This window comes from Helicoverpa armigera, chromosome 5 (assembly GCF_030705265.1).
Source record: "Helicoverpa armigera isolate CAAS_96S chromosome 5, ASM3070526v1, whole genome shotgun sequence".
NCBI lineage: Eukaryota > Metazoa > Arthropoda > Insecta > Lepidoptera > Noctuidae > Helicoverpa > Helicoverpa armigera.
In genome coordinates this window covers 2,894,308-2,907,200 of record NC_087124.1, presented here as the reverse complement: position 1 = coordinate 2,907,200, position 12,893 = coordinate 2,894,308, and the positions used below count along the sequence as shown (strand labels likewise).

General features: G+C 38.5%; 1 protein-coding gene across 7 annotated transcripts in view; it reads left to right on the top strand.

Annotated features, from left to right (window-relative positions):
• Positions 1-12,893, top strand: part of LOC110376568 (FERM, ARHGEF and pleckstrin domain-containing protein 1) — a 59,453-nt gene that overhangs the window by 8,366 nt on the left and 38,194 nt on the right. The window lies entirely within an intron of this gene.

Here is a 12,893-nt window from a genome sequence, read left to right as displayed (position 1 = left end):
TATTGGTTATGCCAATATTTAATACCAGGGGCTCGGCGCTTATGTACCGATACATTGTATAGAGCTCAAACATGCTTTTACAAAATTCTTGTTAGCTACAAGGCTGCCAAAAGAGCTCCTAAAATTAATATTATTGAAGTTGAATCACTTAGGGAACATCGCAGTAAGTAATTGAATTTCCTGATTACTTAATTGAAGATCTGTAGGCTTTTCCCTTTCGTCCATTTCCATGCCCAATAGCAACTTTTTCATCTATCTCTTGGTCAGATGCACTATGTCATTGACCCTCCTCGTTATCGACTTTCCGACGCTCGTGTGTGCCAACAAAAATGGCTCTAATTTAGTGCACTGCCGTTACACAAAAGGAACAAACTACCCCTATTTATTAGATTGTTCCATTAAAAGTAATGCTCCTAAAGACCAATTCCAATGCATCATCCGTTTCTAGATTTTTTTCTGCAGCTGTATTGTCCCCAACGTCTGCAATATAACGACACAGTAACCTCTAAATAGATTACCATTAAAATCCCTTACGCTCCAAACATAAGGGCAAAAATTAGACCCTTTTTATTCGTTTTATTTTTAGATGACGAGATAGCTTGTTGAAACGACCCGTCGGTAATGAAATTTTTATCAGCCCGGCCGTAGGTGATTAAGCAGAACTTCCTCTTGCCTTGATAACTTTCTACAGCGATGTATTAATAGTCAGTGTAACGAGGTGACATGAATATTGAATGTAATATCAAAGTTTATATCCTCGTAATATGTAGTAGGATTAGTTCCGAGCCTCTTAGACTTTATGGATAGATTCAGATGTCTCTTCCGATGTTTGAACATCGTTCCAACCGCTCTCATGGATTGCGATTAATTGAAATAATATTTTGAGCTCGTTTCCCAACAGGCTTTACATATTGAATTTTCTGGTGGAACGTATTTTTAGAAAATGAAAAGGTGTCAAGTGTTGCGCAAAAGTCAACAAGAGGGGTTGGAAAAAACGCGTGTTCACGATACAATATTGACGTTCAATATGATTGACAAAATCGGAACAAACATCCCTTCCTGGCGCGGCGTTGAGGCGTAAACGTAACTTCCTTCTGTCTATAAGATCGTACCGAGCCCTTCGATAGCCCCAGGGGACTTCTTCCTTTAGATCCTGTTAAGTTGCACCTCCCGATATGGGACAAGTTGGTCAAATATGTATAATAGCTAATATATACTCCTGGGGAAAAGTTGCCTACCAACCTGGCTACCCTACTTATATGGGACTGGGTAGGTGTGATTATGAGTGCTTAATGCACAAGTGTTGTAAATTTTTACCAACAGATAAAGTTAACTGAATGTGTTCGAAGGGGGAATGTATGTATATTCCTTCAATAAATATGACCCAGTCACATGTCATTGAAAAATTCCCATTTTTTGGGTCTAAATTCCAATATGAAACAATGTCGTCAACCTATTAAATAACATTTATGGAAGCCATTAGGCGTGCCATTAACGTATTCAATACATTTTCGTTTCACTGAACGCGGTTCTCCTAAACTTGTGAATTCCGCCAATAAACCAAACATTTGGGTAATGAGCGATGCCAAATTGAGAATTTCTAGTTAGCTACATAGCTTTTACTATACTGATTATTCGTTCGCGCTTCTATGTGTTCTTGCATAATAATGTTGGGTTTATAGGCTATCCTGCTAATTTTTGTTGGCAGCCATTTTGATTATAAAATGAGGCTTCCCCACGGCGCGGTCTTCGCGCATAATGTGACCGCAGCCCGCAAGCCTTACTCCGTTATATCCCTAAGGACATGCGACTCGGAATTTATAGTTGAAAACTTATTTATGTTTGCCATTTTGTAGGAAAGTATGCGCCGTATCCGTAAATTATTTATCCGCAATTTGCTTTAGTATATTTATTTGTCCATATGCTAATAACAACATCACATGTTTCGATATATTATTCAGTCCTTTATCTACAGCATTGCGCTGTTAGATTGTGATGCTATGGTTTATTATTCAAAGTTATGTATGTCCACAATATTATCCTAGCAATCTAGTTGTGCAACTGAGTAAGCACGTCCATCATTAGAATGCAGTTGACATTTTACCGTGTTTATACTAAAATAACCTGAATATTCCGGTGTGTGACCGCTGCAAATGACGTTTATTACGAGCAATCAGCGTGGGACGATTTATTGTCACGAGTAATTTGCTGTGAAACAGCTATTTATCATCAATATTGGTCTCCCCATTGACAGATAACGAGTGCCAATGGCCGACAAGCTAAAAAAAGCGTAATCATTCATGATTTTTTTATTTTAAGAGCATTTTCCCCTTCCAACACAACAATAAGTAAACTTCTTTCCTTCTTACAAGGAGGAAATCAAATAATTGGACATAACCATAGTAAATCACCTGGCAGATTGGCTCGTAGAGTTTAGTTACGCCATTCTTAAGCTACCAGGACCTTTATATTCCTCATCAAGCGGTTATCTCGCCCAATTTCCAGTCTCAATTTTGTTTATTAATTGTCTGTCTATACACCTGATGTAATTAATCCCTAACGCGACTATTACCGAGACACTTATCTTTCTGGTATATCTCTTAATTGCCAATTACAGCACCCATGAGAAGCGATTAGGTTTGCTTATTCAGTCGAATTATGAATTTAGGTACATGAAAAAGCTGCAGGGCATATCTCGTTGGGTTTATGAAAATTAAACATCACTAAGGTTAGCCTCGCTAGTTAAACCACTGAAAAAAACAATATATTTATCGATAAAGAAAACTATCATCATCATTAATTTAAGAGCCTAGCTCTTGTCGGTACAGCTCCTTCCATTAACACCTATCTAGCGCCAACTCCTGAACTTTCTTATACGTCACAACCTTCACCTTTTCTTTAATTTGCTTGATGTAGCTATATCTTGGACGACCCCTTCCTCTCTTTCCTTCGACCTTCCCTTCCACGATGTTTTTGATAAAATCGTCGTGACGTATAAGGTGTCCCATCATTTTTCCTCTCCTATTCTCTATATTTTGCAATAGTTGCCTCTTTAAACTATAAAGCCGACTAAAAACTAGCTACTATTCGCATTATGCAACCGTTATGTCTGTTTGCAACTACCCAGCAGGAAAATTCCGGGACGGATAGGGGAAGGGGGTACCGAGTTACGAAAGCCAGGATTACGCTTAGTCCGCAATGGTATTTACTGAGAGCATGCTTAATTCCCCGAGAATACGAATTCGACCTACTCGGATAGTTAGGTTAAATCTATCTACCGTATTACGAGCTCAGAGTTACGTTTACTCATTCAACGGAGCAGTAATAGCTGGTAATTTACTCTTATAGTGTAGCCCATAATAAAGGATTGGATTTGTGCTGTGATTGCAAAAACCAGAACCCAGCAAATGGGTCCTAAATTAAGTATTTATCTCACTACGTTATATTATGGGCGTAATTAGGAAATATGTTCTTACGTAACCTTACCGCAGATAAATGCCGGTCTGGGTCGAGGAAAACCAACATTGTGATTAATTCTGTTAATCAATTTTATTTTTGGTATCCATTCACTTGTAGGTTACTGTTTTTTCGTATTTGGAACACAAATGGTAAATTAATTACACCAATCAGTGAATAATTTTATTCCATAAATAAAACATCTGTTCTGCTTATTTAAATCGGATCTTGCATTTGAACTTTAAGTATTATTAAAATTACATTAGAATCATGTTGGGTTTTTGTTTTGACAATAACAACATCAAGGCAACTGCAACGAGTACTCTGCAAAAAGTCCTTTGGTAGATCTTGTAAATGAATAATTCTGATAATATCGAATTCTTGGAAAATCGCAAAGCTTATTACAACCAACTACATAAACGTATTTAATGTGTAAATGTTTTATCCACGATTGGACTTCTGCTCTAAAGCTCTTTATCAAACCAATTATTCATACGATTCCGTCCTGAAACAATCAACGCGGACACGACTCGATGCCGTTTTTCAATTATCTAGTGTAGCCCTCTCCAAGTTTGTTCCCGCGCCGGTCCATCGTTATTGCGACGTTCTCCAAACTTTGGCAGTCTTTCTGGCGCATTTTTGGGATCAATTTTGATGTGACTTGCGGCCTTATTTTATTCTCGAATGAAGAATAAGGAGCTTGTCATAATGTCTCAAAACGTATATCCAATTCATGCTTCAGATAGAATCTTGGTTGCATTGAAGAATGCCAATTTCAAATACGAGAATTTGCTACATAATCCTCGTATTTGTATCAGCCTGTTTACTTCGTAAGAAATGCATGCTGTCTAGTTTTTCTCTCCAAAATCTACGAGAGATATCTAAAAGATACAACTTGAGAGTATAAAGTTTATTCACCCAGAAAGTTGAATGTACTTTATTTATTTTAAGCCCTCAGACTCAGCAGACTAAGAAAAAGCAATTTTGGAAGAGACTGCACTCTGATAAATGGCCTGCGAAGGGGTGATTAGCCCTTCCAAAGGGACGATATTGATTTATGCCAGGCTAATATTCTGCGCCGCGAGTTTTTGAGACGTCAGCTCTGCATTTTATAAAAAATATTATGAAGCCTTGCATCTTTGTAGAGACTGTTATATGAAAATTTTGTTCGCTCGGTAGTAGAAGTCAGAGAAATGTAGACTCCTTTATTAATTCCGTGCATGCAGCGGAACCTTACATTTACGCTATCTCTGGAGAGCTTGTGCTAACTATTCACTTAGCGCTGTAACTTGCTCCTCCTTATACTAAATCCAGAATATATTTGAACTCTAGTCGTGAGGACCATCACGTAAAAGGATGTTTTCGTCGAGTTTCAGTTCCAATATCGTTCAAATCTTGATATCAATTAATTTGAAGCAAGCCAGCATGTGAAGATTGCCGATGACCGGGACGTTTCAGATCCGTTTCAATTTCGCATTTCCTTTTCAATGTGACAAGACTTAGTGCATGATTGCGTTTTTGGCTAATTCAATTAACGATTGCTAACCTAATTAGTTATTATTTCTTGCAACATAACGCGAAATCCATTAGTAACTGTCAATTTTATCATGTAGTCACGAACGTTGGATAAAGAACCATTTTGCTAATACAGTTCCAGTTTTTACGCTTCTTGCAATAATGACTACAAAAAGAATAATGCTATCTAACTTTAGGCAGTTGTCACCTGCCTTCAAAGGCATTCGTCTCGAATCAATGGTGGTTTTAATTTTAAAGCAGCAGAGCAAAATTGAGAGCTATGTTAAAGTGAAATTGCTCCTTGTAAGCCCTGTAAGCTATGCGATTCATAACTTGCTCAAGTCATTCGTATGGGAATTTATTCCAACATCTGCGAACCGTGATATATTACGTTGTTATACAATAATTACCATGAATGCCGAGCTGCTCTGACATCACTTTCAGATGCAAAACAAACCGCTCCTAACGACAGTACAATAATTAACGACAGTCTACATTAATTATGCTCAATGTTGTCACGTTGCCTAAAGGTCAGAGTTTAAATAGTTAGAAAGTCTGTAATTGATCGTAGAAGGGCTAATTACCTGTCGGGCCGGTAAACATCACCCTCGATGACCTGTCACACCGTGTTAGATTAGCATTCACGATACATTAGGCTCGGTCTAACTAATTCTGCACGCTGTCATTCATGCATAGGCTTGTGACGCGAAACAAGCGAGGCTTACGTTCCAATCTGCCTTATGCAGCAAGGGATATGCCTATCAATTTTGGCGGCTACGAATTTGGAATCTAGTTCCGACTGCTGTATAAGGAATACATGAACATTCATGGAATAATCCATCAAATCCATCCGGGTATAGCTGTGAATTATTGTCAATGTTGCCAAGATGGATGTAAGGTATATCAATGGCTATTCTCAGTTTCGACGATCTAGCTAGGATGTCTTGAGCTGCTGAATCAGTTTACAAAGCTACAAGATGACCTTACCAGCATGTAAAGGGAGGCTACGCAGTCTTCTGTCGTGCTTAGAAATCGCTTTGTAAAATGCACCGTATACTGCTCTGTATCACCGGTACCTTAGGGATATCGTCGTCTACTCTAAGCTATATCAATTTAGTTTGTGACTAAGGAACTGCCGTAACAGTATTCTTGCCCGTTTCTATCTAATTAATGTACTTTTCCTCGAAAGATCTATCAGCAAATTAACTAAGTTCAGTTTCGGTAGCGATACTTGACTGATGAGTCCTATGTACTCGTATGTTTATTTTAGTTTGTTTGTACTTGTTCTAGTTGAGACATTGTTTTTTGATCGTTGATTGATTGATCGTCGAAGGTATTGTTTGTTAGTTGATAAAGTATTGTGTGATTAAGACTTTTTGCCTCAATCGCGTAATTGGATTTGGATTGTCGGTTGGGGTTGTTGGAACATTTATCGATAAATATGAATTTCTATGGGGATGCGATACACCTAAAATGTCGCGACATAAATGGTTAAGCGGACAGTGCACCATCGTACATACAAAGCGAGTGGGCACTTATTCAAATCCAAGATAAGAATTTGCAAGTAATACAGTTAGATTGCGCGTGAAATATCAGCGCTTCGATACGACATTCACTGGCTAGGATAATGGTTTAACGACGCTTTCATTGTCACATGACATCCTTTGTGCGTCAGTAAATGCTATTAGCCTGTCCTGACTGACGTACTATAGTGTATTGTTGCGTGCCAGTGAACTGTCCTGCAACCCCTAATTTGCGGTGAAGGATGTTTAGTTCACATTGGTATTTCTGTTAGCTAGACCTTCTCTATAATTATAATATTATCGTTCGATTGAGGAAAGCAGTGGACATATTTATGAAGGTTGCGTATCTACTTAATTTGAGGTCTGTAATACCAATATGTTGTGGAAATCTAAATAGTTTATCTTATTGGGAGGCTGTGTACACGTGCGAGGGAATTCTATCACTTAGTATGTGACAGGAACGCTCTGGTGGTTTAAAACTTTCTAAGTCCGATGTAACCCAGGAATTCTCTTGAGCTTAACTTTGTTCAGGAGAAACGTTTCAAAATGATAAAGAGTTGTTTTAAGCGTTCTCATGTGTAAATGAATATTTGAAAGAACATTTGGCGTTATTTGAATTATCACCTATGTCTTTAATTTACACTACAAATTACGTAGATTGTTTACGTTAACCACTACATTACGTCGAAGTCTTTTAGTAGTTTTTGTAGAGTTTTGACCTTTGTAACCTCATGCGCAAAAACTAGTGTAGCTAGGTAGTTCCTACGTTGTCGAGAGAATAGTGGCCCTTTATATTGTTACATAATTTGATATTCACAGCGTCAGTTGAGTTGGGGGTGTATTGTTCCACAGGACATTGACCTGCCCGCAAACCGCCACTAGTGTCGGGTGGCTTATTTGTGATGTATGTATGCAGCAGGCTTATAGCAAAGTAAGCAAATTGCGGCAACACTCAAGTGATTTTAATCGTCCGGAAAATTCTGGCTTATTGCCATCATGAGAAGTGGCAACGAATTTTAAACAGTGATATCCCGTTCTGCTGGATTTGTTAGGCAATATTTTCGTACTGAGTGTTCGTAAACTTTAAGCGTTTTCCCGGGACTGTTTGGGCCTTGTTTTCAAAATAATTTATTATCTGGTGCGTTTGGTTCTCGTCTGCTGGTTTGTGCTTAAGATGGCGAAGTGCTCTAGACACTAGACTCTCTAGACAATTATTCATAGGCACGACTTGAGTTTCCTTGCTACATAATATTCCAACACGGCTTCCACTTCTTCTAAAATGAAACCTCTATCTTATCCTAACATGAAAATATGAATGTACACTAGGGTGTCCCAAGACATAAGGGGGAATTTTTTTTTCTCGAATTCAAGTACGCATACCCTCTATTTTTTTTCGGTTTGACCTCATTAACTCCTATAATAAATATTATCTCGATCAGACAGTGGTAACCCGTGCCGACTTAATGCCAAAGTTTTCATATGAAAATTTGTACTGACTTACTATGGAGAAATTTAGATCTTAATTATTATAACTAAAAATAAAACTTGAATACATCCAAATAATGTTTTATCTTCTCATATACATTGCAAAATAATATCATTGTTAAAATTTTCTTTTAAAAGTTGTTTCTTTTACTGTCAGGATAAATTTTCCGATGTTCTAGGATGGTACCTAACAATAATTGTTTTTGTTCCTCATCTACTGTGATTAATCAATAAAAGTCTTGCATGAACTTTACCGATCTTTCGGCCACATCGTTCACTAACTCTCAGTGCTGAAACTTTCTTAATGGCTTCTTGATACGAAGCAGCATTTGACTAAAAGGTAGGACACATTCATGTAGAAAACTGTCATTAATTTTTAGGCGATCGATCAAAGAGCTCGCTTTTTACTGAAATGAAGTTAGAGATGTTTTTGTCATACAAGGTACCGTAAAGATCTTCTTTTGAAAAACAAATTTAACCAAAGACGAAATAACCCCTGAAAAACGATACATCCCATCGTTTTTCAAGAGTTATTTCCTCTTTGGTCCTCTGAGGCGCGCGCTTTCTGTAACTCGCGCTCACTAGGTCCTGGCTGTCATTTAACATCTTGGGAAGTCGTTACGGGTAGTCAGAAGCCAGTGAGTCTGACACCAGTCTCATCAAAGGGGTATTGGGTTTCCGGGTAACTGGGTTGAGAAGGTTAGATAGGCAGTCGCTCCTTGTAAAACTCTGGTACTCAGCTGAATCCGGTAAGACTGGAAGCCGACCCCAACATAGTTGGGAAAAGGCTCGGGACATGATGATTTATTCTTATTAATTGAAGAGCATCAGCATGTGCAAAATCAAACAAATTACAATTACCTAAGTTGCTGAAAAAGTCTTGATGGCACTGCTTAAAAACGTCTTGTCTTTTTTCCCTCCAAACTTGATACAAGGTGACGAGTTTCGTCACACAATAGGCAAAGATTTAGTTGGAATACGCGCTTTTTCCCAGTAGATAATGCATTCGCGAATAGTAAGATTTACGCTTTCATTCACAATTAAATTAATTACGCGAATATCACTACATAGTATAAAAACAAAGTCGCTTTTTCTGTCCCTGTGTCCCGTTGTAAGCTTACCTAAATCTTCAAAACTACGCAACCGATTTTCATGCGGTTTTTTCTAATAGATAGAATGATTAAAGAGGAAGGTTTATATGTATAATAACAAATATTAAATGGTGGGGAAATACTGTTATTCCGTGCGAAGCCGGGGCGGGTCGCTAGTTGTACAATGAAACTGCCAGAACTTGTCCATTAGACGGAAGTTTTGAGCCCGTCATTTGATGTTTTAGAGGTCCCCTAATTTAAAATATACCCTTTTTATAACTGCGTAAGTCTAGTGACATGTTGGCTGTTTGAAAACAATGATTCGATCACTAAATAACAAGAAATCACAAGCACATCGACGCGTTAGTCTTAAAGAGCAAGTATGACATACATACAAATGTAAGTCGGCACGGGTTACCGTGGTCCTACCATCATAAAATTTTATTTATAATAGTTTTGGACCAAAAGGAAAAAAATAGGAGGGTATGCATTAAAAAAAAATGATTTTGATTTTTTTGGGACACCCTAATGTACACGTAATATAAACGAGAAGATACAAAAGGATTCCGAAATGTGGGCCAGTCTAAATCCTAGTATCTTTACTGCTTTAAACATTAATGTTTACAACAAGATACAAATAAGCACGGCCTTGCCTTGCCTTAGCCGAATCCAGGCTAGGTTTAAAAAGTTATTTACAGGGGCCGCCTACACACTGTATTCGGTCCTCCCTGGTTTTACAGAAAGGAATCTGTATCATTCTAATCATGCAGATTTTATTAGGGTGCGTCCACATCTGGCGAATGCGCCGCGAATGTGCAGCTCGCAAGCCGATCGCGAGCTGTCCGCGAGCTGTCCGCGAGCTGCGCGCGTGCAGTCACTGCAATAGTTCGGTGCGCCTCTTTAGCGCAACTCACGCAAAGCTCGTATAGAGCGCGCGAGCGGCGCGCGAGCGGCGCGCGATCTGCGCGCAATCAGTTCTCGCCCTTATAGTTCCGTATATTGGCTCAGTACTATCGAAGATGGCAGACGTCGCGCGCCGCCTGCGCGCCGCTCGCGTGCGGCGCTTAGGTCGCGCGCGAGCTGCGCGCGGGCCAAGCAGAAGCGGCGCACGAACAAAAAGCCAGATGTGGACGCACCCTACGATTTACTGAAAATATCGGCGTCTTTCATAGTCCCATGGTAACTGCGCCATGGAACGCCATGGGAACTCCTCTCCATCAATTACTTCTTGTTTAATTTCGAAAATGATCGACTCACCTCATCTAGTAATTCATCAATGTACTATAAACCGATTAGCGGTCAAACGTTAATTACTTTAAATATTCCCCTGAAAGCTACTGTTCCAAATTAATTGACCTCAAAAGTTCGGCATCGGTGGACTGGAACAAATGGGCGCCATAAAAATATATTTAAGTGCTCAATGTAGCATCAGTGGTAATACGAATATATTATTTTGCGGTGAAACTCATCGCTCATCTTAACAGGCGACACCTGTGTGACATCAGAATCCGCGCGTGTAGGTAGCTCCAAACATTTATTTGAACATTATGTTACGTAACTGCTGTACAATGGAATAGTTATGTTTCTCTGAAGCTGACGTCACATTCCATATTTGAACCTCCAAAATTGTTAAAATCGCCAACGGTGGAATATTTTTCTTTTTATTCAGAGGGGAAGTCTTTATTTCCATACTGATGTTTGAATGGAATGGGTACATTGACTGAATCAGCTGTTTATTTTCCCGCAGCAGTCGTAACGTTGAATGGGACATAACGATGAGATGTTCGCTGAAAGGACCCCAGCTTAAGGGTTGGAATATCGCACCACTTTCTGAGGCAAGTGGTTTCGAATGAAAGGTCTGGGCTATGAATATATTGCTTTGATGGCTGAACTTCGGAGGAAGTAAACATAAAACTGAGGTATCCTATATTGGGTAATAATAATCGATTAACATCCATATTGATGATGCCGATTAAGTTAAAATAAATGTATTTGGCAACATTTACATTATAACAAAATAATTTATGGGTTGGTTAAAATCAGTTTGTGCTAGAATTTTCCCAGGATACTTCCTTGTTAGTGTCAATAATACCTTGTACCTCATTTACTTTCGAGACAAAGTATCTTGCGTTATTCAAACAAACAACCGTTGCGTGCAGCAGATACAATACAACGTAGGTAATTTGTGCCAGTACATACATAAGTACTTTCTACAAGCCTATTACAATAATAATATCCTGTTTGCACTGGTGAGGGCTAGTACTCATAGGAATGCACGTATTTTTCTAAGCCATAGGAAAATCTGGTTTTATAATAAAAAATGGCTTTGCCTGCTTTTATCTGCCTAGACTGTTTAAAATAGTTACCCTATGTAATTCAGTTCAGCTACAAAATGGTGCCAAACTAAATTCCCAAGGTACCAATAAAATATTTTGTATTATCCGAAAACTATTCGATATTGTAACCAGGTTAAACCCTTTTCAAGATAGGACTATAGTAATCCTACCCAAGTCCTATTGGAATTCAACTCAAGTCCCAGATCGGTTTAAAAGACAGTATCCTATAGCGACGTTCATACAATAACTACAATTTTATATGGCATGCCCCGTTTGTTGGGTCCGCACGATTTGTATTATGTAGACAGACAGGTCGTCGCCGGGTCGTGTGCATCGTTCACGATTCTCTTCCTTGTGGGGCACGATGAAAAATGTACCGAGAAAGCACTTAAAATATGTGCCTACATTCTCTTTGTAGTATTCATAGTTGTTGACTCCATAACTTATTGGTGACTACTGTGCGAAGACCTATTGTCACGTGTTGAAGAGATGATCTCATACAGAAGCGATTAAAAAAGATGAACGAGTATGTTCAAATCTGGCACAATAGGTCTAAGCTTAAGCTGTTCAGAACTGAGATACTTCCGATTCCACTAAACTGCCGTTTTGTCGCTGACAACCAAACACTTGGGTCGATCGTGAGGCCGCGCTCTTGGCTGCGTCTTTGTAGATAAGTGGCTATCTATCCCCTTTATGGGCACGTTACACTTAAACGTTACCACATTCATTCACTAGCCAGAAATCCGTAAGACCACTATTGATTGACATAAAGCTTAATATAGCCTCTGCTTTAACGATATGAACCGCAACAAATGTGGTTGGTATTCCACATAAACTGAATAAGTAGAACCGAAGAAATATCCATTGCTTCATATCTGTTTTCGGCAGCGAAACTTGTAATATCACATTCTTTTCCTCCATCTCTCGAAATATTGTTTTCTGGGTACACAATTTGGGTTACGTGTTCTAGACTAGACGTTTTATGTTCGGGTTCGTTTGGAAATTGATATCTAGTATGTTGTACCTACTTGTTGTTGGACTTCTTTGAAAAATTATTCCTATTGAATTTATTTAAGCTAGAGAAGGTGTTTCTCCCAGTTGAAGGTTTCATGTTTTTGATAATTAATTTTGTTCCTGCATACATTCACAGTGTATATTTTTCATACATATGTAAGTCTAAATTCCATGCCAAGTTTTAGCATCAGTTACGGTTTAACGAGTTCAATTTAAAACAAGGCATTGAAAAATGAACATTGAATTTCTTCTAGAAACTTGTTTGGAACTGAAAACTAAACTTTTCAAACTCAAGCGAAATATTACAAAAGTATTTCAGTTAGAGTAAAAATTGATAGAATACTTAGACAGCTGTTTGGCAGGGCTCTCACAGTTTGCGTTGTTATGATTTCGATAACACGTGATGTGTTAAAAAAATACCATTTGATGTAAATTGTAAAGAGTTACATTATACTTTCGTTAATTACGTGCTT